The sequence below is a fragment of the Odontesthes bonariensis genome, chromosome 11 (assembly GCF_027942865.1).
Source record: "Odontesthes bonariensis isolate fOdoBon6 chromosome 11, fOdoBon6.hap1, whole genome shotgun sequence".
NCBI lineage: Eukaryota > Metazoa > Chordata > Actinopteri > Atheriniformes > Atherinopsidae > Odontesthes > Odontesthes bonariensis.
In genome coordinates, this window is record NC_134516.1 from 28838733 (window position 1) to 28864025 (window position 25293).

The window sequence follows — 25293 nt, forward strand, 5'->3', positions numbered from 1 at the left end:
ATTATGCCCTGATGCCCTGAGTCATGAGCGCAGACTTTTCTTTTTTCATTTGTGGTGTATTTTATGCTGTTATGTTCCTTAAATGGCTTGATTTGGTTATCAATTTTTATTTTCTGAACAATAAAGATGCCGTGTTCATCCATTCTATTTCTCTTATAACTGCATGTGTCACCAGTAGACTGAGGCTTTGTGGGGAAGTGACTGTTTGTGGGCTGATGTGTGGTGGACTGGCATTGTCAAGATAACATAGTGTGGCCAGAATATTACCTGTTTTTTCTTTGTTACTGGTTGAAGAGCTGGGGGGTGGGGGTAACTGCAGGTGGGTTTGGTGCAATGATTTCACTTGCGCAATGATTTTACTTATGCATTGAAATTACAATAAAGTTCTATTTTCTATACCTACTTCGCCTACCGTCTGTGTGATTTGGGGGATCTCAGAACCTGATTTTGTGTCGGTGGAAGTTAAATCCGTGACACTTCTCTTTTGGCGTTGTCTCGGCAGGATCCCCCTACACACACATTCAGTATGTCGAACGATGGTAATGAGAACCCGGCTGCCCCGGCTCATGTACCACCAAATATGGTTAACAATGTCAAGTTTCCTTGGTATACGGGAGGGCCATGGTTGCCCATTTTTGAAGGAAAGAGGGGAGAAAAGGTTGAGGAATGGCGGGCTAAAATTGAAATGTTTGTACGGGCACAAGGTCTTCCAAATGAACAAAAGACTGATTTTATATTGAGTGCTTTGGGGGGCGAAGCCAAACGTGAAGTCCTATTGTTGCCTGATAACGAAAGGGACAGTGATGTGAAGATATTGGACTTCCTGACAACACTATACGGGGTAAGTCAGTCTCTGGCTACACTGAGGGCTCAGTTCTATGAGTGCAGGCAGGGCGCAGAAGAAGAAATGTGTGCTTTTATTCTCCGTTTTCGGGAGCTCTATCACAGGTGGCAGGTGAAGGAACAAGTGGATGTCGCAGTGGAAGATGACCTGTTACGCACCCAGTTCATCAGGGGACTACAGCAAGGTCATGTGAAGCAAGAGTTGAAAAGGCTACTTCGTCGCACACCGGCTATCACCTTCCCTGCTATTTGTAAGGAGGCAAAGGCACTTGAACAAGAGCACACTAAAGAGGAAACGGAGACCTGGGCCTGCCACACGTACACATCCAGGCCTCCCCCGAACCAGCGGCCGCCCCCGCCTACACACCAGGCAGCGCTACAGCAGGCTCCACCTACCCATCACCTAGAATCCCCTCCTGGCCAAGACACTCAGGCATTGTGGGAATCCCTGCGGGCAGAGCTACAACAAGACCTCAAGAAACAGATTTCAGTGTTGGGCAGGTCCCTGGCCGAGGAGTTGCGGGCCCAAATAGCTAATCTCTCCGTGGGGCCTGCTGACCCAACCGTACAGACTGTCCAACCAGGGTCAACGTTCCAGCAGAGGCCCCGCCGGTCCGCCCCTGAGGTGTCTCGAAGTCAGTTCCAGTGGGACCCTCAGGGCCGGCCTATTTGCCTGGAGTGTGGACAATCGGGCCACACTCGCCGGTTCTGCCCCAAGCGACGCCGTGGCCCCCAGGATTTTTAGCTTCCTCGGTCGCTGTAGGGCGAGCGGTCGAGGAGGGGACCCAGACCACACCCCCCACCAAGCCCTCATTCGTCGGAGAAAGTCCTGAAGTGAACGTTACCATGGGAGGTAAAAGCATTTCATGTGTGTTAGACTCTGGTTCTCAAGTCACACTAATGAAGCATTCTGTGTTTCAGGAGCAATTTGGGGAGGGACTAGTCAGGGGCACAATCCCCTGGCTCACCCTGAAGGCTGCAAATGGACTGTCGATCCCATATATTGGGTATGCGCTTTTTGACTTTGAGATAAATGGGGTCAAGGTATTGGAGAAAGGGGTGGTGGTGGTCGAAGACGCGTGTTTGCAACATGACGGTTGTTTACTCGGGATGAGTGTGATTGGGGACTGTTGGATGAGTGTTTTCCAGGGTGGCTCCCAAGCAGAGGAGAGGTTCAAGTCCGCAATGAACCCCACAGCGGCCGCCAAGTGGGGGAAGGTCTTTGCAGTCTGCCGGCGCATCGGCCTCGCGGAGCCCTCTGGAGTCCTACAGGGTGTCGCCAAGCTGCCGCGTCAGGACCCCATAGTGATCCCCCCGGAGACTGAAATGGTGGTTTGGGCCCAGGTCCCCCAAGCGACTGGGAGGCCAGACTGCTGCATCATGGTGGAGAACCTGCAAAGCGATGACCAAGAGTGGCGGGTGGCGAGGACCCTGAGTTGGGTGAGGGGTGGGAGAATACCAGTAAGAGTGTGTAACCCTCACCTTTTCCCTGTGGAGCTCCCTCAGCGTCGGGCCCTCGCTGCAGTCTCACAGGTGGATCCCCAAGATGTGCGAACTGAGGAAGAGTTGGTGTTAACAGCTGATGGACCCTCAATAGTAGAGGTGAGGAGAATAAATGATCTGTCACCCCCAGCAGAGGCATCATCACCGAGCCATCCAGCCTTGGCACTGCAGGGGGAGGGCCTAGACCTCGATGAACAACGGAGGTTGGCCGAGCTGCTGCAGAGATGGACCAAAGTCTTTGCGGCAGATGAGGATGATTTCGGCCGCACTACTGCAGTCCTCCATCAGATTCCCACCGGGGACGCACCGCCAGTGCGTGAGAGGTACAGGCCAGTTCCACCAAATCTGTACACAGAGTTGAGGTCGCTGTTGGAAGGTATGTTGGACAATGGAGTAATAAAGGAAAGTGCCAGCCCGTGGGCTGCACCCGTGGTGCTGGTTCGGAAGAAAGATGTGTCCTGGCGGTTTTGCGTTGACTACCGAAAATTAAATGCAATCACTCACAAGGATGCTTTTCCTTTGCCCAGGATTGAGGAGTCCCTGACCCATCTCAAGGAGTCAGCCTGGTATTCCACTCTGGATCTTGCAAGCGGGTATTGGCAGGTTGAGGTGGTTCCGCGGGACCAAGAAAAGACTGCCTTTACCACGCCCGTGGGCCTCTTCCAGTTCGAGTGGATGCCCTTCGGCCTGTGCAATGCCCCTGCTACCTTCCAGCGGCTCATGCAGCGCTGCTTGGGAGGCCAGGTGAACGATTTCCTCCTGATTTACTTGGATGATGTCATTGTGTATTCCCCCTGTTTCGGCAGCCATCTGGAACATCTTGAGAGGGTGTTTGAGAAACTGCACAGCACGGCCTGAAACTCCAGCCCCAGAAGTGTCACCTTTTTCGTAAAGAGGTCAAGTACCTGGGTCATGTGGTCAGCAAAAGTGGGGTGGCCACAGACCCTGACAAGACGGCAGCAGTACAGAACTGGCCTGTTCCTACGACAGTCACCCAAGTCCGCTCCTTCCTCAACTTCATAGGTTATTACCGCCGTTTCATCCCGGGATTCTCCAGAGTGGCAGCCTCCATCAACGCTCTCCTTCAGGGCACAGCAGGGGTCAAGAAGGCAGCTATTCAGTGGTCCCCCAGGTGCCAGCAGGCGTTCGAGGAACTTAAGCAAGCACTGCTGCAGGCACCGGTGCTGGCTTACGCTGACTTTAACTTACCATTTTTGCTGTATACAGATGCCAGCTTGTAGGGACTCGGGGCAGTGCTGTCACAGGTACAAGGGGGGAGGGAGCGGGTGATTGCCTATGCAAGCCGGAGCCTGAAGCCCCATGAGAGGAATGACCAGAACTATAGTTCATTTAAGTTGGAGTTGCTGGCACTGTTTTGGGCGATCACAGAAAAGTTTAAGCACTACCTGTGGGGGTCGGAGTTCACAGTGTTCACGGATAACAACCCCCTCGTACACCTGGGGACAGCAAAGCTGGGGGCGGTGGAGCAGAGGTGGGTGGCTCAGCTGGCAAATTTCACCTTTTCAGTAAAATACCGGCCTGGTAGGACGAACCAGAATGCAGACGCGTTGTCCCGACTCCCAGGAGAGGCACATGTCCAGGCTGTCCACCTTGCCCCTCCTGGGGAGAGGGGGCTGGAGGAGGCTCCTCGGGCAGCTCAAGACGATGGCTGGGGGTCCTGGCAGGAACGCCAGCAGCAGGACCCGGAGTTGAACCAGGTGAGCCAGCTGAAAAGTCAAGGTCTAACAGTGTCTCCCCAGGTTCGCAAGTGGGGGCGAGAATGGGATCGGCTGGAGCAACGCAAGGGCGTCCTGGGACGTTGCATTAAGGAGCCAGATACTGGCCAGCTGACCTTCCAGTTGATTGTCCCAACCCAGCATACTCAAGACTTGTGGAAGGACTACCACAAGGCAGCTGGACACGCTAATAGTGAAAAGGTTCTGGGCCTGATGCGCCGCCGGTTCTACTGGCAAGGAATGGGAAAAGACATAAAGGTATGGACAGCCGAATGCCCCGAGTGTGCAGTTGCAAAGGCCGGCCCCGCGGTACGGGCCCCCCTCCAATCGATTGTGTCCAGCTACCCATGGGAGGTGGTGGCCTTGGATTATTTGTCTTTGGGGCGGCCAACCGACACCCACCAGTATATCCTCGTGATGACTGATCTGTTTTCTAGATTTGCAGTGGCCGTGCCTACTAAGGACCAGACTGCTCAGACCACGGCCAGTGCCCTGTGGGCCGCCCTCATCCAACCGTTTGGTTGTCCGGAGCGGTTTCTGACAGACCGTGGGGGGGCTTTTGAATCTGAGGTAATGCGTCAGCTCTGTGAATTGTATGGTTGTACCAAGAGCCGGACCACCCCATACCACCCACAGGGCAATGGTGCGTGTGAGCGCTTCAATAGGACCCTGCTATCCCTGTTGAATACCCTCTGTGCAGAGGACCAGCTGAGGTGGAGAGACAAGCTTCCAGCCTTGGTGCAAGCCTATAACAACATGGTGCACTGTAGTACTGGTTTGACCCCTTATTTTGTGCTCTTTGGACGTCATGCCCGACTACCCATTGACCTGTGTGTAGATGTTGTCCCCCCACAGGATCGGAGGACGGTGGTGGGATGGGTGGACAAGCACCATCGGACGCTGGTGGAGGTCTATAGCCGGGTCCGAACCCACACAGAACAGAGGCAGAGCTGGGATCAGGCTCGGTATGACAAGAAGACAAGGGCCGTACCCTTGTTGCCGGGCGAGAGAGTGCTGATCAGGAATTTCAGACGGAGAGCTCGGGGCAAGTTGGCACCCCATTGGATGCCCTCTCCTTTTGTTGTGCTTTCGCAGATACTGTCTGGCCACCCAGTGTACAAAATCCGACCCGAGGGGAAGGAGGGACCAATTCAGACAATGCACCGGAACAACTTGCGCCCCTGTCCTGCAGGACTTGAGGCTACAAGGACTGAGCCCAAGGTGTGTACCCTGAAGATGGACTCTTTGTCTAAACAACCTACGTTCTTTTTACCTTTTGCCCCCTTAGCCCGACTGGCCCCCTTGGCCGTTACAGAGCCTGCCATTCCTCACCCAGGGGGTGAACCTGTGCGGTTTGCTGAACCAGCTCAGGCCCCAGTTTTGTTAGAGCCAGATGATCAGACCGGGGCTGCCCTGCTGTCAGAGGGGGGGTCAAACCCTCTGAGGCGGTCACAGCGGTCTAATATGGGCATGCCTCCAGCAAGGTATGGGGAGTGAATGGGTGGGCGAGGACGACCACCAAAATGGGGGGGGTGGAAAATGTCACCAGTAGACTGAGGCTTTGTGGGGAAGTGACTGTTTGTGGGCTGATGTGTGGTGGACTGGCATTGTCAAGATAACATAGTGTGGCCAGAATATTACCTGTTTTTTCTTTGTTACTGGTTGAAGAGCTGGGGGATGGGGGTAACTGCAGGTGGGTTTGGTGCAATGATTTCACTTGCACAATGATTTTACTTATGCATTGAAATTACAATAAAGTTCTATTTTCTATACCTACTTCGCCTACCGTCTGTGTGATTTGGGGGATCTCAGAACCTGATTTTGTGTCGGTGGAAGTTAAATCCGTGACACATGTTATTATAAAATAACTTCAAATCAAATCCTCAATCATTGATAAGTGTGCGTGCTTCCGCCGCCCCTCCCAACAAAAACCCTGCCACCCCAAACAGAATAGTTCCAACATCTATGGTGTCAACTGTTTGCTCTCTCCCAACGTCTCATAAACATCCCTCACACACATAGTTAACTCACTCAGTTACTCGTATAAGAAACACACAGAAAAACATGTTGCCCTGAACTCGGTGCCCTGCACTTGCTCGCTTGCTTGGGTGAGGAGGTGCTACGGTGGCCCTGAAGTGCAAATCACAACGGCAAAAGAGAAAGCGACAACGGCAAATCAAAACTTCATTAAACTTTATATGGAGGAACAAAAACCACAATATTAAAAAAAAATCTGTAATAATGAACTGATACGATAATGGTGGCCTTAACTTTTTAGACTTTTACACTTTAAATAATACTTTCAAAATAAATTGGCTTAAACAATTTATCAAGAACACATCTTCAATTTGGAACTTCATACCGAATTTAATTTTCTCTAAATTAGGAGGCCTAAATTTCTTTTTACTTTGTAATTATAATGTTGAAAAAATCCCCTCAAAGCTATCCTACTTTCATAAACAGATGCTTCTTTCTTGGTCATTGATCTACAAACATAAATTTTCCCCACATAGATACTACATATGGAACCATATTGGTATGAAGTTCCAAATTTAAAATGGGTTCTTGATAAATTGTTTAAGCCAATTTATTTTGAAAATATTAATACCACCTCAAACCAACTGGGTTATGTGTTGCACACGGAGCAAGACACCTGAGCTCAGCCACTCTGCTGGGAAATAATATGGGCACGGAGCGCAAAAAGAGCGAGATGAGGAGGTAACTGGGCTATTTAGTCCATCCCACCTGCAGTAAATGGCTACACCGGTGTGCAATTCTGTTTGCCCCCCCCCCCCCCGGCCCTATATTAAATTGGGGATATTTTAAAAGGCTTAGACAGGCCGGATATAGATAGTTAGATACTGTAGCTGGCTAGTTAGATATAGGCCTACAAATTTAGTAACTAAATGTGTTTGATACTTTAAATAAGTCTTTGATACGTTTTGTTTTATTTTATAACAGCATTTAACCTACAGAAATAAGATGCAGATGATGGCGCATTCAACTTAGCCTACCTCCACATGTTTTACAGTCATTAAGTCCGCTGTGGGCAACACTGAAGTCACTATTGCATACAGTGCACCTCGCACAGTGTCATCATTCTTCACCTTCACTAGACATGGATATACTTTAGTATATTCTGCTGTAAAATGAGTCTTATATTTTCGTTTTTTACTCAAGGATTCACCCTCTGCCATTTCGCAGGATGCACAGTTTTGAGTGGTAACTTAGGTAACTGTCAGAGAGTAAATCGAAGCCCTCCCACACCGAACTTTATTGGCTTATTTTGCTGACTAAACCAATCAGCGGGCCTTCTGACCAGCAGTCGCCCTGAACGCTGGTTGAACAGAGCATCGCTTTGGACAGATACGCACAGGTTTCACACCTCTCCCCACACCCCTCTCTCTCTCGTGCCTGCGCAGTCGAAACGTGCATGGTGCACGAGTTATTGTATTGCCTGCACGCTCTCACTCGCATTGAAAAAAAAAAAAAAACACTCCCTCGCATAGTCTTAAATCCGGGATATTTTATCCGACTCGCGGGCATCCGTGATTAACTATCAATATCAGGGAGACTCCCGGAACTTCCGGGAGACTTGGGATGTCTGCTCATAGGATGCGAAAGCATCTATGCTACTAAACCAGTCTTCACCATTTCCCCAAAGAAAGACAGCGCCAGTGCATTATGAACCTAATGTATCCTCCTCTCTGCATCAAACACATTCATGCTGCCTTAACTGAAAACTGTAATTTCCACGTTGCAAATTTGAAAGTCAGGCCAAAATGCCATCGTTGTCAATTTGGGGAAAACGGAAAACTCATGCTACAACATTTCAAATGTGAGACTTTCAAAGTAATTAGACTTTGAAACTGTTAAAACGTTTTAAGATAATCACAGGACTATGGTGGGAAACCGCCCAAACTCGCCTTAACCATGGCCTGAACAGGCTAATGTTATGCCTGTTTGGTTCGTTAGCTAGCTAACTAACGCTAACGTTAGCTCATGAACGCTAACAGTCGGAGCAGTAATTAAAACATATTAAGAAACATACTTGCTTGATAACTTACCTTATTTATTCTTTTTCAAACGAATTTTAAAAAAACTGAAAAAGTGAACTCAGCAGGCTCCCCTCAGTGCCTCGGCCTGTGTGCTGGACTGCTGCGTTGCTGACATAGACATAATATACGTTGCTGAGCGGGAGAGACTGAATGTTGCTACTGCGCATGCACACTTCTTCTTCTTTGAATGCGCAGTGGGAGTGAGACTGTGTTCCTACATATTGTTGAGTGAGCTTCACTCTAAATAAAGTCATCTTCACTCTAAACACTAAGTTTTTTGCCTTTTTCACCATGAAACTAACTGTTACTTCATAAATATCAGTCATAAGTGCATATTGTAATTAACCTAGTAAAGTTAACAAATGTCAGGGCAGCTATTGGATTTTACAGTGAAGATGTATTGTACATAGATAATCCATGAGCCTAGTCAAGCGGTGAAGTTGTAAAGCAATGAGATGAAAAAAGTGATCAGAGCTTATTCCTCTGTGGCTGGTTGACTGTTAGAGCTTCCAGCTGCCTCTAACTCCCACAGCTTAAACCACAGCTGTCCCTCACAGGGTAGACGTCTCAGATGATGTTCTGAATGGGGTGGTTTATATAATCAATATGTAAAAGTGTTTGTGTACTGGACTATATTACCTGAAAATAGCTGGGGAAATGTTGCAGATTCACTTTCTTAAAGCTGCAGTAGGCAAGTTTTCAAAATTACGAGTCTAAAGTCGGAAAATTCGAACTGATACAACTTTCAGGTCCCTCCCCCAACCTCTAACAAGCTCCGAATCGCCCCCCAAACCCCTCCCCCTCTGTGGACGAGGTTGTGCACGTGAGTTCACAACAGTGTGAGCGCACACAAGCTGGGGCAGACTCACGCTCAGCAGCGTGTGCACAAGCTGTGATTGACAGGTAGGATTCCTCGACCCTAACTTGATTGGTTAAAAACAGCCGGGAGCGCTCGGTTTTTGCAAGCATGATTACAGGCTTCAGAGGGAGCTACAGATTTCGTTATTTTTCCTAAACAGCCTATTTAATATTCTACTTCCAGAATCCCATGACAGTTAAAGCTAATATGACTAAAAAAAAGTTTCCTACTGCCGCTTTAAAGACACCTAAAACCCTGAGGGAGGTCATCACAACAGTATACACACCATCAGGTACTACTTATAACACTCTCGTGCTCTCTCATTCACAGTGACGGTGCAGCTGTCAAAACAACACGACTCATGATTACCTTCCGTCTGACAAATCCATGTTAATCACATCATTTTTATCAACAGCGACAATTTCTTTGCAATTGTTACAAAATTACAGTTCCATTTACTTCAACACAGACACAGACACAGACACAGACACCAGGAAGTTAACCAGCTTGGGCTGCTGCTGATTGGTTGGCAGACACCTCTGTTTCTGTTTGGCTCTCAGTCTCCATGTTGCTGATCCTGGATCTGCTGAGATGTCCCAGCAGGCCATTGTTGGCTTTGATCCTCATACATTTAACTTTGTCCTGAGAAAGGACAAGTTCCAAAAAGTCAAACAGGGACTACTTTTGCATTTGACGTAGCCAAACTGCATGCGCCTGGAGAAGCCAAAAGGCTTACAGCACCTGGTATTCCCAGGCGGTCTCCCATCCAAGTACTAACCAGGCCCAACTCTGCTTGGCTTCTGAGATCGGACGAGATCAGGCGTGTTCAGGGTGGTGTGGCCGTAAGCCAGCAATGGAGTCACAAACCAGCTTTTTATAGATTCTGAAACAGAATCTGTTATTGTATTCCGACTTCTAAAATAGAACTATACTGTTTAGAGAAGACGCAGTTTATGAGCATGTCGTGGGATTGAGCTTCCCTGGTTTCTCTATATGACAACGGACACAAAACTACACACAGGGAACAGAGGAGCTTGACAGACAGTTATCTGAGAGTCCCATTTTCAGCTGCAGAGAACAATCACATCAGGGAAGTCAACGTGCAGGCTCAACAGCAGCCTCTCAAGCCAGCTCTCTGGTAAAAATAGGGGAAACGTATGGTTCCAGCACCTATATAACATATATTTGTCACAGGGACTGTGGCTTACGGCCACACTGCCCTGAACACGCCCGATCTCGTCCGATCTCGGAAGCCAAGCAGGGTCGGGCCTGGTTAGTACTTGGATGGGAGACCGCTTGGGAATACCAGGTGCTGTAAGCTTTTTTCTCTTCTCTCTGCGGCCTGCATGTAACATCTGACCATCACCGTGTGCCACACAGACACAGACACCAGGAAGTTAACCAGCTTGGGCTGCTGCTGATTGGTTGGCAGACACCTCTGTTTCTGTTTGGCTCTCAGTCTCCATGTTGCTGATCCTGGATCTGCTGAGATGTCCCAGCAGGCCATTGTTGGCTTTGATCCTCATACATTTAACTTTGTCCTGAGAAAGGACAAGTTCCAAAAAGTCAAACAGGGACTACTTTTGCATTTGACGTAGCCAAACTGCATGCGCCTGGAGAAGCCAAAAGGCTTACAGCACCTGGTATTCCCAGGCGGTCTCCCATCCAAGTACTAACCAGGCCCAACTCTGCTTGGCTTCTGAGATCGGACGAGATCAGGCGTGTTCAGGGTGGTGTGGCCGTAAGCCAGCAATGGAGTCACAAACCAGCTTTTTATAGATTCTGAAACAGAATCTGTTATTGTATTCCGACTTCTAAAATAGAACTATACTGTTTAGAGAAGACGCAGTTTATGAGCATGTCGTGGGATTGAGCTTCCCTGGTTTCTCTATATGACAACGGACACAAAACTACACACAGGGAACAGAGGAGCTTGACAGACAGTTATCTGAGAGTCCCATTTTCAGCTGCAGAGAACAATCACATCAGGGAAGTCAACGTGCAGGCTCAACAGCAGCCTCTCAAGCCAGCTCTCTGGTAAAAATAGGGGAAACGTATGGTTCCAGCACCTATATAACATATATTTGTCACAGGGACTGTGGCTTACGGCCACACTGCCCTGAACACGCCCGATCTCGTCCGATCTCGGAAGCCAAGCAGGGTCGGGCCTGGTTAGTACTTGGATGGGAGACCGCTTGGGAATACCAGGTGCTGTAAGCTTTTTTCTCTTCTCTCTGCGGCCTGCATGTAACATCTGACCATCACCGTGTGCCACACAGACACAGACACCAGGAAGTTAACCAGCTTGGGCTGCTGCTGATTGGTTGGCAGACACCTCTGTTTCTGTTTGGCTCTCAGTCTCCATGTTGCTGATCCTGGATCTGCTGAGATGTCCCAGCAGGCCATTGTTGGCTTTGATCCTCATACATTTAACTTTGTCCTGAGAAAGGACAAGTTCCAAAAAGTCAAACAGGGACTACTTTTGCATTTGACGTAGCCAAACTGCATGCGCCTGGAGAAGCCAAAAGGCTTACAGCACCTGGTATTCCCAGGCGGTCTCCCATCCAAGTACTAACCAGGCCCAACTCTGCTTGGCTTCTGAGATCGGACGAGATCAGGCGTGTTCAGGGTGGTGTGGCCGTAAGCCAGCAATGGAGTCACAAACCAGCTTTTTATAGATTCTGAAACAGAATCTGTTATTGTATTCCGACTTCTAAAATAGAACTATACTGTTTAGAGAAGACGCAGTTTATGAGCATGTCGTGGGATTGAGCTTCCCTGGTTTCTCTATATGACAACGGACACAAAACTACACACAGGGAACAGAGGAGCTTGACAGACAGTTATCTGAGAGTCCCATTTTCAGCTGCAGAGAACAATCACATCAGGGAAGTCAACGTGCAGGCTCAACAGCAGCCTCTCAAGCCAGCTCTCTGGTAAAAATAGGGGAAACGTATGGTTCCAGCACCTATATAACATATATTTGTCACAGGGACTGTGGCTTACGGCCACACTGCCCTGAACACGCCCGATCTCGTCCGATCTCGGAAGCCAAGCAGGATCGGGCCTGGTTAGTACTTGGATGGGAGACCGCTTGGGAATACCAGGTGCTGTAAGCTTTTTTCTCTTCTCTCTGCGGCCTGCATGTAACATCTGACCATCACCGTGTGCCACACAGACACAGACACCAGGAAGTTAACCAGCTTGGGCTGCTGCTGATTGGTTGGCAGACACCTCTGTTTCTGTTTGGCTCTCAGTCTCCATGTTGCTGATCCTGGATCTGCTGAGATGTCCCAGCAGGCCATTGTTGGCTTTGATCCTCATACATTTAACTTTGTCCTGAGAAAGGACAAGTTCCAAAAAGTCAAACAGGGACTACTTTTGCATTTGACGTAGCCAAACTGCATGCGCCTGGAGAAGCCAAAAGGCTTACAGCACCTGGTATTCCCAGGCGGTCTCCCATCCAAGTACTAACCAGGCCCAACTCTGCTTGGCTTCTGAGATCGGACGAGATCAGGCGTGTTCAGGGTGGTGTGGCCGTAAGCCAGCAATGGAGTCACAAACCAGCTTTTTATAGATTCTGAAACAGAATCTGTTATTGTATTCCGACTTCTAAAATAGAACTATACTGTTTAGAGAAGACGCAGTTTATGAGCATGTCGTGGGATTGAGCTTCCCTGGTTTCTCTATATGACAACGGACACAAAACTACACACAGGGAACAGAGGAGCTTGACAGACAGTTATCTGAGAGTCCCATTTTCAGCTGCAGAGAACAATCACATCAGGGAAGTCAACGTGCAGGCTCAACAGCAGCCTCTCAAGCCAGCTCTCTGGTAAAAATAGGGGAAACGTATGGTTCCAGCACCTATATAACATATATTTGTCACAGGGACTGTGGCTTACGGCCACACTGCCCTGAACACGCCCGATCTCGTCCGATCTCGGAAGCCAAGCAGGGTCGGGCCTGGTTAGTACTTGGATGGGAGACCGCTTGGGAATACCAGGTGCTGTAAGCTTTTTTCTCTTCTCTCTGCGGCCTGCATGTAACATCTGACCATCACCGTGTGCCACACAGACACAGACACCAGGAAGTTAACCAGCTTGGGCTGCTGCTGATTGGTTGGCAGACACCTCTGTTTCTGTTTGGCTCTCAGTCTCCATGTTGCTGATCCTGGATCTGCTGAGATGTCCCAGCAGGCCATTGTTGGCTTTGATCCTCATACATTTAACTTTGTCCTGAGAAAGGACAAGTTCCAAAAAGTCAAACAGGGACTACTTTTGCATTTGACGTAGCCAAACTGCATGCGCCTGGAGAAGCCAAAAGGCTTACAGCACCTGGTATTCCCAGGCGGTCTCCCATCCAAGTACTAACCAGGCCCAACTCTGCTTGGCTTCTGAGATCGGACGAGATCAGGCGTGTTCAGGGTGGTGTGGCCGTAAGCCAGCAATGGAGTCACAAACCAGCTTTTTATAGATTCTGAAACAGAATCTGTTATTGTATTCCGACTTCTAAAATAGAACGATACTGTTTAGAGAAGACGCAGTTTATGAGCATGTCGTGGGATTGAGCTTCCCTGGTTTCTCTATATGACAACGGACACAAAACTACACACAGGGAACAGAGGAGCTTGACAGACAGTTATCTGAGAGTCCCATTTTCAGCTGCAGAGAACAATCACATCAGGGAAGTCAACGTGCAGGCTCAACAGCAGCCTCTCAAGCCAGCTCTCTGGTAAAAATAGGGGAAACGTATGGTTCCAGCACCTATATAACATATATTTGTCACAGGGACTGTGGCTTACGGCCACACTGCCCTGAACACGCCCGATCTCGTCCGATCTCGGAAGCCAAGCAGGGTCGGGCCTGGTTAGTACTTGGATGGGAGACCGCTTGGGAATACCAGGTGCTGTAAGCTTTTTTCTCTTCTCTCTGCGGCCTGCATGTAACATCTGACCATCACCGTGTGCCACACAGACACAGACACCAGGAAGTTAACCAGCTTGGGCTGCTGCTGATTGGTTGGCAGACACCTCTGTTTCTGTTTGGCTCTCAGTCTCCATGTTGCTGATCCTGGATCTGCTGAGATGTCCCAGCAGGCCATTGTTGGCTTTGATCCTCATACATTTAACTTTGTCCTGAGAAAGGACAAGTTCCAAAAAGTCAAACAGGGACTACTTTTGCATTTGACGTAGCCAAACTGCATGCGCCTGGAGAAGCCAAAAGGCTTACAGCACCTGGTATTCCCAGGCGGTCTCCCATCCAAGTACTAACCAGGCCCAACTCTGCTTGGCTTCTGAGATCGGACGAGATCAGGCGTGTTCAGGGTGGTGTGGCCGTAAGCCAGCAATGGAGTCACAAACCAGCTTTTTATAGATTCTGAAACAGAATCTGTTATTGTATTCCGACTTCTAAAATAGAACTATACTGTTTAGAGAAGACGCAGTTTATGAGCATGTCGTGGGATTGAGCTTCCCTGGTTTCTCTATATGACAACGGACACAAAACTACACACAGGGAACAGAGGAGCTTGACAGACAGTTATCTGAGAGTCCCATTTTCAGCTGCAGAGAACAATCACATCAGGGAAGTCAACGTGCAGGCTCAACAGCAGCCTCTCAAGCCAGCTCTCTGGTAAAAATAGGGGAAACGTATGGTTCCAGCACCTATATAACATATATTTGTCACAGGGACTGTGGCTTACAGCCACACTGCCCTGAACACGCCCGATCTCGTCCGATCTCGGAAGCCAAGCAGGGTCGGGCCTGGTTAGTACTTGGATGGGAGACCGCTTGGGAATACCAGGTGCTGTAAGCTTTTTTCTCTTCTCTCTGCGGCCTGCATGTAACATCTGACCATCACCGTGTGCCACACAGACACAGACACCAGGAAGTTAACCAGCTTGGGCTGCTGCTGATTGGTTGGCAGACACCTCTGTTTCTGTTTGGCTCTCAGTCTCCATGTTGCTGATCCTGGATCTGCTGAGATGTCCCAGCAGGCCATTGTTGGCTTTGATCCTCATACATTTAACTTTGTCCTGAGAAAGGACAAGTTCCAAAAAGTCAAACAGGGACTACTTTTGCATTTGACGTAGCCAAACTGCATGCGCCTGGAGAAGCCAAAAGGCTTACAGCACCTGGTATTCCCAGGCGGTCTCCCATCCAAGTACTAACCAGGCCCAACTCTGCTTGGCTTCTGAGATCGGACGAGATCAGGCGTGTTCAGGGTGGTGTGGCCGTAAGCCAGCAATGGAGTCACAAACCAGCTTTTTATAGATTCTGAAACAGAATCTGTTATTGTATTCCGACTTCTAAAATAGAACTATACTGTTTAGAGAAGACGCAGTTTATGAGCATGTCGTGGGATTGAGCTTCCCTGGTTTCTCTATATGACAACGGACACAAAACTACACACAGGGAACAGAGGAGCTTGACAGACAGTTATCTGAGAGTCCCATTTTCAGCTGCAGAGAACAATCACATCAGGGAAGTCAACGTGCAGGCTCAACAGCAGCCTCTCAAGCCAGCTCTCTGGTAAAAATAGGGGAAACGTATGGTTCCAGCACCTATATAACATATATTTGTCACAGGGACTGTGGCTTACGGCCACACTGCCCTGAACACGCCCGATCTCGTCCGATCTCGGAAGCCAAGCAGGGTCGGGCCTGGTTAGTACTTGGATGGGAGACCGCTTGGGAATACCAGGTGCTGTAAGCTTTTTTCTCTTCTCTCTGCGGCCTGCATGTAACATCTGACCATCACCGTGTGCCACACAGACACAGACACCAGGAAGTTAACCAGCTTGGGCTGCTGCTGATTGGTTGGCAGACACCTCTGTTTCTGTTTGGCTCTCAGTCTCCATGTTGCTGATCCTGGATCTGCTGAGATGTCCCAGCAGGCCATTGTTGGCTTTGATCCTCATACATTTAACTTTGTCCTGAGAAAGGACAAGTTCCAAAAAGTCAAACAGGGACTACTTTTGCATTTGACGTAGCCAAACTGCATGCGCCTGGAGAAGCCAAAAGGCTTACAGCACCTGGTATTCCCAGGCGGTCTCCCATCCAAGTACTAACCAGGCCCAACTCTGCTTGGCTTCTGAGATCGGACGAGATCAGGCGTGTTCAGGGTGGTGTGGCCGTAAGCCAGCAATGGAGTCACAAACCAGCTTTTTATAGATTCTGAAACAGAATCTGTTATTGTATTCCGACTTCTAAAATAGAACTATACTGTTTAGAGAAGACGCAGTTTATGAGCATGTCGTGGGATTGAGCTTCCCTGGTTTCTCTATATGACAACGGACACAAAACTACACACAGGGAACAGAGGAGCTTGACAGACAGTTATCTGAGAGTCCCATTTTCAGCTGCAGAGAACAATCACATCAGGGAAGTCAACGTGCAGGCTCAACAGCAGCCTCTCAAGCCAGCTCTCTGGTAAAAATAGGGGAAACGTATGGTTCCAGCACCTATATAACATATATTTGTCACAGGGACTGTGGCTTACGGCCACACTGCCCTGAACACGCCCGATCTCGTCCGATCTCGGAAGCCAAGCAGGATCGGGCCTGGTTAGTACTTGGATGGGAGACCGCTTGGGAATACCAGGTGCTGTAAGCTTTTTTCTCTTCTCTCTACGGCCTGCATGTAACATCTGACCATCACCGTGTGCCACACAGACACAGACACCAGGAAGTTAACCAGCTTGGGCTGCTGCTGATTGGTTGGCAGACACCTCTGTTTCTGTTTGGCTCTCAGTCTCCATGTTGCTGATCCTGGATCTGCTGAGATGTCCCAGCAGGCCATTGTTGGCTTTGATCCTCATACATTTAACTTTGTCCTGAGAAAGGACAAGTTCCAAAAAGTCAAACAGGGACTACTTTTGCATTTGACGTAGCCAAACTGCATGCGCCTGGAGAAGCCAAAAGGCTTACAGCACCTGGTATTCCCAGGCGGTCTCCCATCCAAGTACTAACCAGGCCCAACTCTGCTTGGCTTCTGAGATCGGACGAGATCAGGCGTGTTCAGGGTGGTGTGGCCGTAAGCCAGCAATGGAGTCACAAACCAGCTTTTTATAGATTCTGAAACAGAATCTGTTATTGTATTCCGACTTCTAAAATAGAACTATACTGTTTAGAGAAGACGCAGTTTATGAGCATGTCGTGGGATTGAGCTTCCCTGGTTTCTCTATATGACAACGGACACAAAACTACACACAGGGAACAGAGGAGCTTGACAGACAGTTATCTGAGAGTCCCATTTTCAGCTGCAGAGAACAATCACATCAGGGAAGTCAACGTGCAGGTTCAACAGCAGCCTCTCAAGCCAGCTCTCTGGTAAAAATAGGGGAAACGTATGGTTCCAGCACCTATATAACATATATTTGTCACAGGGACTGTGGCTTACGGCCACACTGCCCTGAACACGCCCGATCTCGTCCGATCTCGGAAGCCAAGCAGGGTCGGGCCTGGTTAGTACTTGGATGGGAGACCGCTTGGGAATACCAGGTGCTGTAAGCTTTTTTCTCTTCTCTCTGCGGCCTGCATGTAACATCTGACCATCACCGTGTGCCACACAGACACAGACACCAGGAAGTTAACCAGCTTGGGCTGCTGCTGATTGGTTGGCAGACACCTCTGTTTCTGTTTGGCTCTCAGTCTCCATGTTGCTGATCCTGGATCTGCTGAGATGTCCCAGCAGGCCATTGTTGGCTTTGATCCTCATACATTTAACTTTGTCCTGAGAAAGGACAAGTTCCAAAAAGTCAAACAGGGACTACTTTTGCATTTGACGTAGCCAAACTGCATGCGCCTGGAGAAGCCAAAAGGCTTACAGCACCTGGTATTCCCAGGCGGTCTCCCATCCAAGTACTAACCAGGCCCAACTCTGCTTGGCTTCTGAGATCGGACGAGATCAGGCGTGTTCAGGGTGGTGTGGCCGTAAGCCAGCAATGGAGTCACAAACCAGCTTTTTATAGATTCTGAAACAGAATCTGTTATTGTATTCCGACTTCTAAAATAGAACTATACTGTTTAGAGAAGACGCAGTTTATGAGCATGTCGTGGGATTGAGCTTCCCTGGTTTCTCTATATGACAACGGACACAAAACTACACACAGGGAACAGAGGAGCTTGACAGACAGTTATCTGAGAGTCCCATTTTCAGCTGCAGAGAACAATCACATCAGGGAAGTCAACGTGCAGGCTCAACAGCAGCCTCTCAAGCCAGCTCTCTGGTAAAAATAGGGGAAACGTATGGTTCCAGCACCTATATAACATATATTTGTCACAGGGACTGTGGCTTACGGCCACACTGCCCTGAACACGCCCGATCTCGTCCGATCTCGGAAGCCAAGCAGGATCGGGCCTGGTTAGTACTTGGATGGGAGACCGCTTGGGAATACCAGGTGCTGTAAGCTTTTTTCTCTTCTCTCTGCGGCCTGCATGTAACATCTGACCATCACCGTGTGCCACACAGACACAGACACCAGGAAGTTAACCAGCTTGGGCTGCTGCTGATTGGTTGGCAGACACCTCTGTTTCTGTTTGGCTCTCAGTCTCCATGTTGCTGATCCTGGATCTGCTGAGATGTCCCAGCAGGCCATTGTTGGCTTTGATCCTCATACATTTAACTTTGTCCTGAGAAAGGACAAGTTCCAAAAAGTCAAACAGGGACTACTTTTGCATTTGACGTAGCCAAACTGCATGCGCCTGGAGAAGCCAAAAGGCTTACAGCACCTGGTATTCCCAGGCGGTCTCCCATCCAAGTACTAACCAGGCCCAACTCTGCTTGGCTTCTGAGATCGGACGAGATCAGGCGTGTTCAGGGTGGTGTGGCCGTAAGCCAGCAATGGAGTCACAAACCAGCTTTTTATAGATTCTGAAACAGAATCTGTTATTGTATTCCGACTTCTAAAATAGAACTATACTGTTTAGAGAAGACGCAGTTTATGAGCATGTCGTGGGATTGAGCTTCCCTGGTTTCTCTATATGACAACGGACACAAAACTACACACAGGGAACAGAGGAGCTTGACAGACAGTTATCTGAGAGTCCCATTTTCAGCTGCAGAGAACAATCACATCAGGGAAGTCAACGTGCAGGCTCAACAGCAGCCTCTCAAGCCAGCTCTCTGGTAAAAATAGGGGAAACGTATGGTTCCAGCACCTATATAACATATATTTGTCACAGGGACTGTGGCTTACGGCCACACTGCCCTGAACACGCCCGATCTCGTCCGATCTCGGAAGCCAAGCAGGGTCGGGCCTGGTTAGTACTTGGATGGGAGACCGCTTGGGAATACCAGGTGCTGTAAGCTTTTTTCTCTTCTCTCTGCGGCCTGCATGTAACATCTGACCATCACCGTGTGCCACACAGACACAGACACCAGGAAGTTAACCAGCTTGGGCTGCTGCTGATTGGTTGGCAGACACCTCTGTTTCTGTTTGGCTCTCAGTCTCCATGTTGCTGATCCTGGATCTGCTGAGATGTCCCAGCAGGCCATTGTTGGCTTTGATCCTCATACATTTAACTTTGTCCTGAGAAAGGACAAGTTCCAAAAAGTCAAACAGGGACTACTTTTGCATTTGACGTAGCCAAACTGCATGCGCCTGGAGAAGCCAAAAGGCTTACAGCACCTGGTATTCCCAGGCGGTCTCCCATCCAAGTACTAACCAGGCCCAACTCTGCTTGGCTTCTGAGATCGGACGAGATCAGGCGTGTTCAGGGTGGTGTGGCCGTAAGCCAGCAATGGAGTCACAAACCAGCTTTTTATAGATTCTGAAACAGAATCTGTTATTGTATTCCGACTTCTAAAATAGAACGATACTGTTTAGAGAAGACGCAGTTTATGAGCATGTCGTGGGATTGAGCTTCCCTGGTTTCTCTATATGACAACGGACACAAAACTACACACAGGGAACAGAGGAGCTTGACAGACAGTTATCTGAGAGTCCCATTTTCAGCTGCAGAGAACAATCACATCAGGGAAGTCAACGTGCAGGCTCAACAGCAGCCTCTCAAGCCAGCTCTCTGGTAAAAATAGGGGAAACGTATGGTTCCAGCACCTATATAACATATATTTGTCACAGGGACTGTGGCTTACGGCCACACTGCCCTGAACACGCCCGATCTCGTCCGATCTCGGAAGCCAAGCAGGGTCGGGCCTGGTTAGTACTTGGATGGGAGACCGCTTGGGAATACCAGGTGCTGTAAGCTTTTTTCTCTTCTCTCTGCGGCCTGCATGTAACATCTGACCATCACCGTGTGCCACACAGACACAGACACCAGGAAGTTAACCAGCTTGGGCTGCTGCTGATTGGTTGGCAGACACCTCTGTTTCTGTTTGGCTCTCAGTCTCCATGTTGCTGATCCTGGATCTGCTGAGATGTCCCAGCAGGCCATTGTTGGCTTTGATCCTCATACATTTAACTTTGTCCTGAGAAAGGACAAGTTCCAAAAAGTCAAACAGGGACTACTTTTGCATTTGACGTAGCCAAACTGCATGCGCCTGGAGAAGCCAAAAGGCTTACAGCACCTGGTATTCCCAGGCGGTCTCCCATCCAAGTACTAACCAGGCCCAACTCTGCTTGGCTTCTGAGATCGGACGAGATCAGGCGTGTTCAGGGTGGTGTGGCCGTAAGCCAGCAATGGAGTCACAAACCAGCTTTTTATAGATTCTGAAACAGAATCTGTTATTGTATTCCGACTTCTAAAATAGAACTATACTGTTTAGAGAAGACGCAGTTTATGAGCATGTCGTGGGATTGAGCTTCCCTGGTTTCTCTATATGACAACGGACACAAAACTACACACAGGGAACAGAGGAGCTTGACAGACAGTTATCTGAGAGTCCCATTTTCAGCTGCAGAGAACAATCACATCAGGGAAGTCAACGTGCAGGCTCAACAGCAGCCTCTCAAGCCAGCTCTCTGGTAAAAATAGGGGAAACGTATGGTTCCAGCACCTATATAACATATATTTGTCACAGGGACTGTGGCTTACAGCCACACTGCCCTGAACACGCCCGATCTCGTCCGATCTCGGAAGCCAAGCAGGGTCGGGCCTGGTTAGTACTTGGATGGGAGACCGCTTGGGAATACCAGGTGCTGTAAGCTTTTTTCTCTTCTCTCTGCGGCCTGCATGTAACATCTGACCATCACCGTGTGCCACACAGACACAGACACCAGGAAGTTAACCAGCTTGGGCTGCTGCTGATTGGTTGGCAGACACCTCTGTTTCTGTTTGGCTCTCAGTCTCCATGTTGCTGATCCTGGATCTGCTGAGATGTCCCAGCAGGCCATTGTTGGCTTTGATCCTCATACATTTAACTTTGTCCTGAGAAAGGACAAGTTCCAAAAAGTCAAACAGGGACTACTTTTGCATTTGACGTAGCCAAACTGCATGCGCCTGGAGAAGCCAAAAGGCTTACAGCACCTGGTATTCCCAGGCGGTCTCCCATCCAAGTACTAACCAGGCCCAACTCTGCTTGGCTTCTGAGATCGGACGAGATCAGGCGTGTTCAGGGTGGTGTGGCCGTAAGCCAGCAATGGAGTCACAAACCAGCTTTTTATAGATTCTGAAACAGAATCTGTTATTGTATTCCGACTTCTAAAATAGAACGATACTGTTTAGAGAAGACGCAGTTTATGAGCATGTCGTGGGATTGAGCTTCCCTGGTTTCTCTATATGACAACGGACACAAAACTACACACAGGGAACAGAGGAGCTTGACAGACAGTTATCTGAGAGTCCCATTTTCAGCTGCAGAGAACAATCACATCAGGGAAGTCAACGTGCAGGCTCAACAGCAGCCTCTCAAGCCAGCTCTCTGGTAAAAATAGGGGAAACGTATGGTTCCAGCACCTATATAACATATATTTGTCACAGGGACTGTGGCTTACGGCCACACTGCCCTGAACACGCCCGATCTCGTCCGATCTCGGAAGCCAAGCAGGGTCGGGCCTGGTTAGTACTTGGATGGGAGACCGCTTGGGAATACCAGGTGCTGTAAGCTTTTTTCTCTTCTCTCTGCGGCCTGCATGTAACATCTGACCATCACCGTGTGCCACACAGACACAGACACCAGGAAGTTAACCAGCTTGGGCTGCTGCTGATTGGTTGGCAGACACCTCTGTTTCTGTTTGGCTCTCAGTCTCCATGTTGCTGATCCTGGATCTGCTGAGATGTCCCAGCAGGCCATTGTTGGCTTTGATCCTCATACATTTAACTTTGTCCTGAGAAAGGACAAGTTCCAAAAAGTCAAACAGGGACTACTTTTGCATTTGACGTAGCCAAACTGCATGCGCCTGGAGAAGCCAAAAGGCTTACAGCACCTGGTATTCCCAGGCGGTCTCCCATCCAAGTACTAACCAGGCCCAACTCTGCTTGGCTTCTGAGATCGGACGAGATCAGGCGTGTTCAGGGTGGTGTGGCCGTAAGCCAGCAATGGAGTCACAAACCAGCTTTTTATAGATTCTGAAACAGAATCTGTTATTGTATTCCGACTTCTAAAATAGAACGATACTGTTTAGAGAAGACGCAGTTTATGAGCATGTCGTGGGATTGAGCTTCCCTGGTTTCTCTATATGACAACGGACACAAAACTACACACAGGGAACAGAGGAGCTTGACAGACAGTTATCTGAGAGTCCCATTTTCAGCTGCAGAGAACAATCACATCAGGGAAGTCAACGTGCAGGCTCAACAGCAGCCTCTCAAGCCAGCTCTCTGGTAAAAATAGGGGAAACGTATGGTTCCAGCACCTATATAACATATATTTGTCACAGGGACTGTGGCTTACGGCCACACTGCCCTGAACACGCCCGATCTCGTCCGATCTCGGAAGCCAAGCAGGGTCGGGCCTGGTTAGTACTTGGATGGGAGACCGCTTGGGAATACCAGGTGCTGTAAGCTTTTTTCTCTTCTCTCTGCGGCCTGCATGTAACATCTGACCATCACCGTGTGCCACACAGACACAGACACCAGGAAGTTAACCAGCTTGGGCTGCTGCTGATTGGTTGGCAGACACCTCTGTTTCTGTTTGGCTCTCAGTCTCCATGTTGCTGATCCTGGATCTGCTGAGATGTCCCAGCAGGCCATTGTTGGCTTTGATCCTCATACATTTAACTTTGTCCTGAGAAAGGACAAGTTCCAAAAAGTCAAACAGGGACTACTTTTGCATTTGACGTAGCCAAACTGCATGCGCCTGGAGAAGCCAAAAGGCTTACAGCACCTGGTATTCCCAGGCGGTCTCCCATCCAAGTACTAACCAGGCCCAACTCTGCTTGGCTTCTGAGATCGGACGAGATCAGGCGTGTTCAGGGTGGTGTGGCCGTAAGCCAGCAATGGAGTCACAAACCAGCTTTTTATAGATTCTGAAACAGAATCTGTTATTGTATTCCGACTTCTAAAATAGAACTATACTGTTTAGAGAAGACGCAGTTTATGAGCATGTCGTGGGATTGAGCTTCCCTGGTTTCTCTATATGACAACGGACACAAAACTACACACAGGGAACAGAGGAGCTTGACAGACAGTTATCTGAGAGTCCCATTTTCAGCTGCAGAGAACAATCACATCAGGGAAGTCAACGTGCAGGCTCAACAGCAGCCTCTCAAGCCAGCTCTCTGGTAAAAATAGGGGAAACGTATGGTTCCAGCACCTATATAACATATATTTGTCACAGGGACTGTGGCTTACGGCCACACTGCCCTGAACACGCCCGATCTCGTCCGATCTCGGAAGCCAAGCAGGGTCGGGCCTGGTTAGTACTTGGATGGGAGACCGCTTGGGAATACCAGGTGCTGTAAGCTTTTTTCTCTTCTCTCTGCGGCCTGCATGTAACATCTGACCATCACCGTGTGCCACACAGACACAGACACCAGGAAGTTAACCAGCTTGGGCTGCTGCTGATTGGTTGGCAGACACCTCTGTTTCTGTTTGGCTCTCAGTCTCCATGTTGCTGATCCTGGATCTGCTGAGATGTCCCAGCAGGCCATTGTTGGCTTTGATCCTCATACATTTAACTTTGTCCTGAGAAAGGACAAGTTCCAAAAAGTCAAACAGGGACTACTTTTGCATTTGACGTAGCCAAACTGCATGCGCCTGGAGAAGCCAAAAGGCTTACAGCACCTGGTATTCCCAGGCGGTCTCCCATCCAAGTACTAACCAGGCCCAACTCTGCTTGGCTTCTGAGATCGGACGAGATCAGGCGTGTTCAGGGTGGTGTGGCCGTAAGCCAGCAATGGAGTCACAAACCAGCTTTTTATAGATTCTGAAACAGAATCTGTTATTGTATTCCGACTTCTAAAATAGAACTATACTGTTTAGAGAAGACGCAGTTTATGAGCATGTCGTGGGATTGAGCTTCCCTGGTTTCTCTATATGACAACGGACACAAAACTACACACAGGGAACAGAGGAGCTTGACAGACAGTTATCTGAGAGTCCCATTTTCAGCTGCAGAGAACAATCACATCAGGGAAGTCAACGTGCAGGCTCAACAGCAGCCTCTCAAGCCAGCTCTCTGGTAAAAATAGGGGAAACGTATGGTTCCAGCACCTATATAACATATATTTGTCACAGGGACTGTGGCTTACGGCCACACTGCCCTGAACACGCCCGATCTCGTCCGATCTCGGAAGCCAAGCAGGGTCGGGCCTGGTTAGTACTTGGATGGGAGACCGCTTGGGAATACCAGGTGCTGTAAGCTTTTTTCTCTTCTCTCTGCGGCCTGCATGTAACATCTGACCATCACCGTGTGCCACACAGACACAGACACCAGGAAGTTAACCAGCTTGGGCTGCTGCTGATTGGTTGGCAGACACCTCTGTTTCTGTTTGGCTCTCAGTCTCCATGTTGCTGATCCTGGATCTGCTGAGATGTCCCAGCAGGCCATTGTTGGCTTTGATCCTCATACATTTAACTTTGTCCTGAGAAAGGACAAGTTCCAAAAAGTCAAACAGGGACTACTTTTGCATTTGACGTAGCCAAACTGCATGCGCCTGGAGAAGCCAAAAGGCTTACAGCACCTGGTATTCCCAGGCGGTCTCCCATCCAAGTACTAACCAGGCCCAACTCTGCTTGGCTTCTGAGATCGGACGAGATCAGGCGTGTTCAGGGTGGTGTGGCCGTAAGCCAGCAATGGAGTCACAAACCAGCTTTTTATAGATTCTGAAACAGAATCTGTTATTGTATTCCGACTTCTAAAATAGAACTATACTGTTTAGAGAAGACGCAGTTTATGAGCATGTCGTGGGATTGAGCTTCCCTGGTTTCTCTATATGACAACGGACACAAAA

The 25293-nt window shown here is 48.9% G+C and overlaps 35 non-coding genes across 35 annotated transcripts; 17 read left to right on the forward strand and 18 right to left on the reverse strand.

Moving 5' to 3' along the window:
* Window positions 1-9728: 9728 nt before the first annotated feature.
* Window positions 9729-9847, reverse strand: LOC142392169 (5S ribosomal RNA). The gene has a single exon (XR_012770836.1). It is a non-coding gene; the product is annotated as a 5S ribosomal RNA (ribosomal RNA).
* Window positions 9848-10201: 354 nt separating this feature from the next.
* Window positions 10202-10320, forward strand: LOC142392477 (5S ribosomal RNA). Its single transcript, XR_012771127.1, has one exon. It is a non-coding gene; the product is annotated as a 5S ribosomal RNA (ribosomal RNA).
* Window positions 10321-10627: 307 nt separating this feature from the next.
* LOC142392170 (5S ribosomal RNA) lies at window positions 10628-10746 on the reverse strand. The gene has a single exon (XR_012770837.1). It is a non-coding gene; the product is annotated as a 5S ribosomal RNA (ribosomal RNA).
* A 354-nt stretch (window positions 10747-11100) lies between these two features.
* LOC142392478 (5S ribosomal RNA) lies at window positions 11101-11219 on the forward strand. The gene has a single exon (XR_012771128.1). It is a non-coding gene; the product is annotated as a 5S ribosomal RNA (ribosomal RNA).
* Window positions 11220-11526: 307 nt separating this feature from the next.
* LOC142392172 (5S ribosomal RNA) lies at window positions 11527-11645 on the reverse strand. Its single transcript, XR_012770839.1, has one exon. It is a non-coding gene; the product is annotated as a 5S ribosomal RNA (ribosomal RNA).
* Window positions 11646-11999: 354 nt separating this feature from the next.
* On the forward strand, window positions 12000-12118 carry LOC142393257 (5S ribosomal RNA). The gene has a single exon (XR_012771870.1). It is a non-coding gene; the product is annotated as a 5S ribosomal RNA (ribosomal RNA).
* Window positions 12119-12425: 307 nt separating this feature from the next.
* On the reverse strand, window positions 12426-12544 carry LOC142392173 (5S ribosomal RNA). Its single transcript, XR_012770840.1, has one exon. It is a non-coding gene; the product is annotated as a 5S ribosomal RNA (ribosomal RNA).
* Window positions 12545-12898: 354 nt separating this feature from the next.
* On the forward strand, window positions 12899-13017 carry LOC142392479 (5S ribosomal RNA). The gene has a single exon (XR_012771129.1). It is a non-coding gene; the product is annotated as a 5S ribosomal RNA (ribosomal RNA).
* A 307-nt stretch (window positions 13018-13324) lies between these two features.
* LOC142392174 (5S ribosomal RNA) lies at window positions 13325-13443 on the reverse strand. The gene has a single exon (XR_012770841.1). It is a non-coding gene; the product is annotated as a 5S ribosomal RNA (ribosomal RNA).
* Window positions 13444-13797: 354 nt separating this feature from the next.
* On the forward strand, window positions 13798-13916 carry LOC142392480 (5S ribosomal RNA). The gene has a single exon (XR_012771130.1). It is a non-coding gene; the product is annotated as a 5S ribosomal RNA (ribosomal RNA).
* Window positions 13917-14223: 307 nt separating this feature from the next.
* LOC142392175 (5S ribosomal RNA) lies at window positions 14224-14342 on the reverse strand. Its single transcript, XR_012770842.1, has one exon. It is a non-coding gene; the product is annotated as a 5S ribosomal RNA (ribosomal RNA).
* Window positions 14343-14696: 354 nt separating this feature from the next.
* On the forward strand, window positions 14697-14815 carry LOC142392583 (5S ribosomal RNA). Its single transcript, XR_012771228.1, has one exon. It is a non-coding gene; the product is annotated as a 5S ribosomal RNA (ribosomal RNA).
* A 307-nt stretch (window positions 14816-15122) lies between these two features.
* On the reverse strand, window positions 15123-15241 carry LOC142392176 (5S ribosomal RNA). Its single transcript, XR_012770843.1, has one exon. It is a non-coding gene; the product is annotated as a 5S ribosomal RNA (ribosomal RNA).
* Window positions 15242-15595: 354 nt separating this feature from the next.
* LOC142392481 (5S ribosomal RNA) lies at window positions 15596-15714 on the forward strand. Its single transcript, XR_012771131.1, has one exon. It is a non-coding gene; the product is annotated as a 5S ribosomal RNA (ribosomal RNA).
* Window positions 15715-16021: 307 nt separating this feature from the next.
* LOC142392178 (5S ribosomal RNA) lies at window positions 16022-16140 on the reverse strand. The gene has a single exon (XR_012770844.1). It is a non-coding gene; the product is annotated as a 5S ribosomal RNA (ribosomal RNA).
* Window positions 16141-16494: 354 nt separating this feature from the next.
* LOC142393258 (5S ribosomal RNA) lies at window positions 16495-16613 on the forward strand. The gene has a single exon (XR_012771871.1). It is a non-coding gene; the product is annotated as a 5S ribosomal RNA (ribosomal RNA).
* A 307-nt stretch (window positions 16614-16920) lies between these two features.
* LOC142392179 (5S ribosomal RNA) lies at window positions 16921-17039 on the reverse strand. The gene has a single exon (XR_012770845.1). It is a non-coding gene; the product is annotated as a 5S ribosomal RNA (ribosomal RNA).
* Window positions 17040-17393: 354 nt separating this feature from the next.
* LOC142392482 (5S ribosomal RNA) lies at window positions 17394-17512 on the forward strand. Its single transcript, XR_012771132.1, has one exon. It is a non-coding gene; the product is annotated as a 5S ribosomal RNA (ribosomal RNA).
* Window positions 17513-17819: 307 nt separating this feature from the next.
* LOC142392180 (5S ribosomal RNA) lies at window positions 17820-17938 on the reverse strand. The gene has a single exon (XR_012770846.1). It is a non-coding gene; the product is annotated as a 5S ribosomal RNA (ribosomal RNA).
* Window positions 17939-18292: 354 nt separating this feature from the next.
* LOC142393260 (5S ribosomal RNA) lies at window positions 18293-18411 on the forward strand. Its single transcript, XR_012771873.1, has one exon. It is a non-coding gene; the product is annotated as a 5S ribosomal RNA (ribosomal RNA).
* Window positions 18412-18718: 307 nt separating this feature from the next.
* On the reverse strand, window positions 18719-18837 carry LOC142392181 (5S ribosomal RNA). Its single transcript, XR_012770847.1, has one exon. It is a non-coding gene; the product is annotated as a 5S ribosomal RNA (ribosomal RNA).
* Window positions 18838-19191: 354 nt separating this feature from the next.
* On the forward strand, window positions 19192-19310 carry LOC142392483 (5S ribosomal RNA). The gene has a single exon (XR_012771133.1). It is a non-coding gene; the product is annotated as a 5S ribosomal RNA (ribosomal RNA).
* A 307-nt stretch (window positions 19311-19617) lies between these two features.
* LOC142392182 (5S ribosomal RNA) lies at window positions 19618-19736 on the reverse strand. Its single transcript, XR_012770848.1, has one exon. It is a non-coding gene; the product is annotated as a 5S ribosomal RNA (ribosomal RNA).
* Window positions 19737-20090: 354 nt separating this feature from the next.
* Window positions 20091-20209, forward strand: LOC142392484 (5S ribosomal RNA). The gene has a single exon (XR_012771134.1). It is a non-coding gene; the product is annotated as a 5S ribosomal RNA (ribosomal RNA).
* Window positions 20210-20516: 307 nt separating this feature from the next.
* LOC142392185 (5S ribosomal RNA) lies at window positions 20517-20635 on the reverse strand. The gene has a single exon (XR_012770850.1). It is a non-coding gene; the product is annotated as a 5S ribosomal RNA (ribosomal RNA).
* A 354-nt stretch (window positions 20636-20989) lies between these two features.
* LOC142392585 (5S ribosomal RNA) lies at window positions 20990-21108 on the forward strand. The gene has a single exon (XR_012771229.1). It is a non-coding gene; the product is annotated as a 5S ribosomal RNA (ribosomal RNA).
* Window positions 21109-21415: 307 nt separating this feature from the next.
* On the reverse strand, window positions 21416-21534 carry LOC142392186 (5S ribosomal RNA). The gene has a single exon (XR_012770851.1). It is a non-coding gene; the product is annotated as a 5S ribosomal RNA (ribosomal RNA).
* A 354-nt stretch (window positions 21535-21888) lies between these two features.
* On the forward strand, window positions 21889-22007 carry LOC142392485 (5S ribosomal RNA). The gene has a single exon (XR_012771135.1). It is a non-coding gene; the product is annotated as a 5S ribosomal RNA (ribosomal RNA).
* Window positions 22008-22314: 307 nt separating this feature from the next.
* LOC142392187 (5S ribosomal RNA) lies at window positions 22315-22433 on the reverse strand. Its single transcript, XR_012770852.1, has one exon. It is a non-coding gene; the product is annotated as a 5S ribosomal RNA (ribosomal RNA).
* Window positions 22434-22787: 354 nt separating this feature from the next.
* LOC142392486 (5S ribosomal RNA) lies at window positions 22788-22906 on the forward strand. The gene has a single exon (XR_012771136.1). It is a non-coding gene; the product is annotated as a 5S ribosomal RNA (ribosomal RNA).
* Window positions 22907-23213: 307 nt separating this feature from the next.
* LOC142392188 (5S ribosomal RNA) lies at window positions 23214-23332 on the reverse strand. The gene has a single exon (XR_012770853.1). It is a non-coding gene; the product is annotated as a 5S ribosomal RNA (ribosomal RNA).
* Window positions 23333-23686: 354 nt separating this feature from the next.
* On the forward strand, window positions 23687-23805 carry LOC142392488 (5S ribosomal RNA). Its single transcript, XR_012771138.1, has one exon. It is a non-coding gene; the product is annotated as a 5S ribosomal RNA (ribosomal RNA).
* A 307-nt stretch (window positions 23806-24112) lies between these two features.
* On the reverse strand, window positions 24113-24231 carry LOC142392189 (5S ribosomal RNA). The gene has a single exon (XR_012770854.1). It is a non-coding gene; the product is annotated as a 5S ribosomal RNA (ribosomal RNA).
* Window positions 24232-24585: 354 nt separating this feature from the next.
* On the forward strand, window positions 24586-24704 carry LOC142392490 (5S ribosomal RNA). Its single transcript, XR_012771139.1, has one exon. It is a non-coding gene; the product is annotated as a 5S ribosomal RNA (ribosomal RNA).
* Window positions 24705-25011: 307 nt separating this feature from the next.
* Window positions 25012-25130, reverse strand: LOC142392190 (5S ribosomal RNA). Its single transcript, XR_012770855.1, has one exon. It is a non-coding gene; the product is annotated as a 5S ribosomal RNA (ribosomal RNA).
* Window positions 25131-25293: the final 163 nt, after the last annotated feature.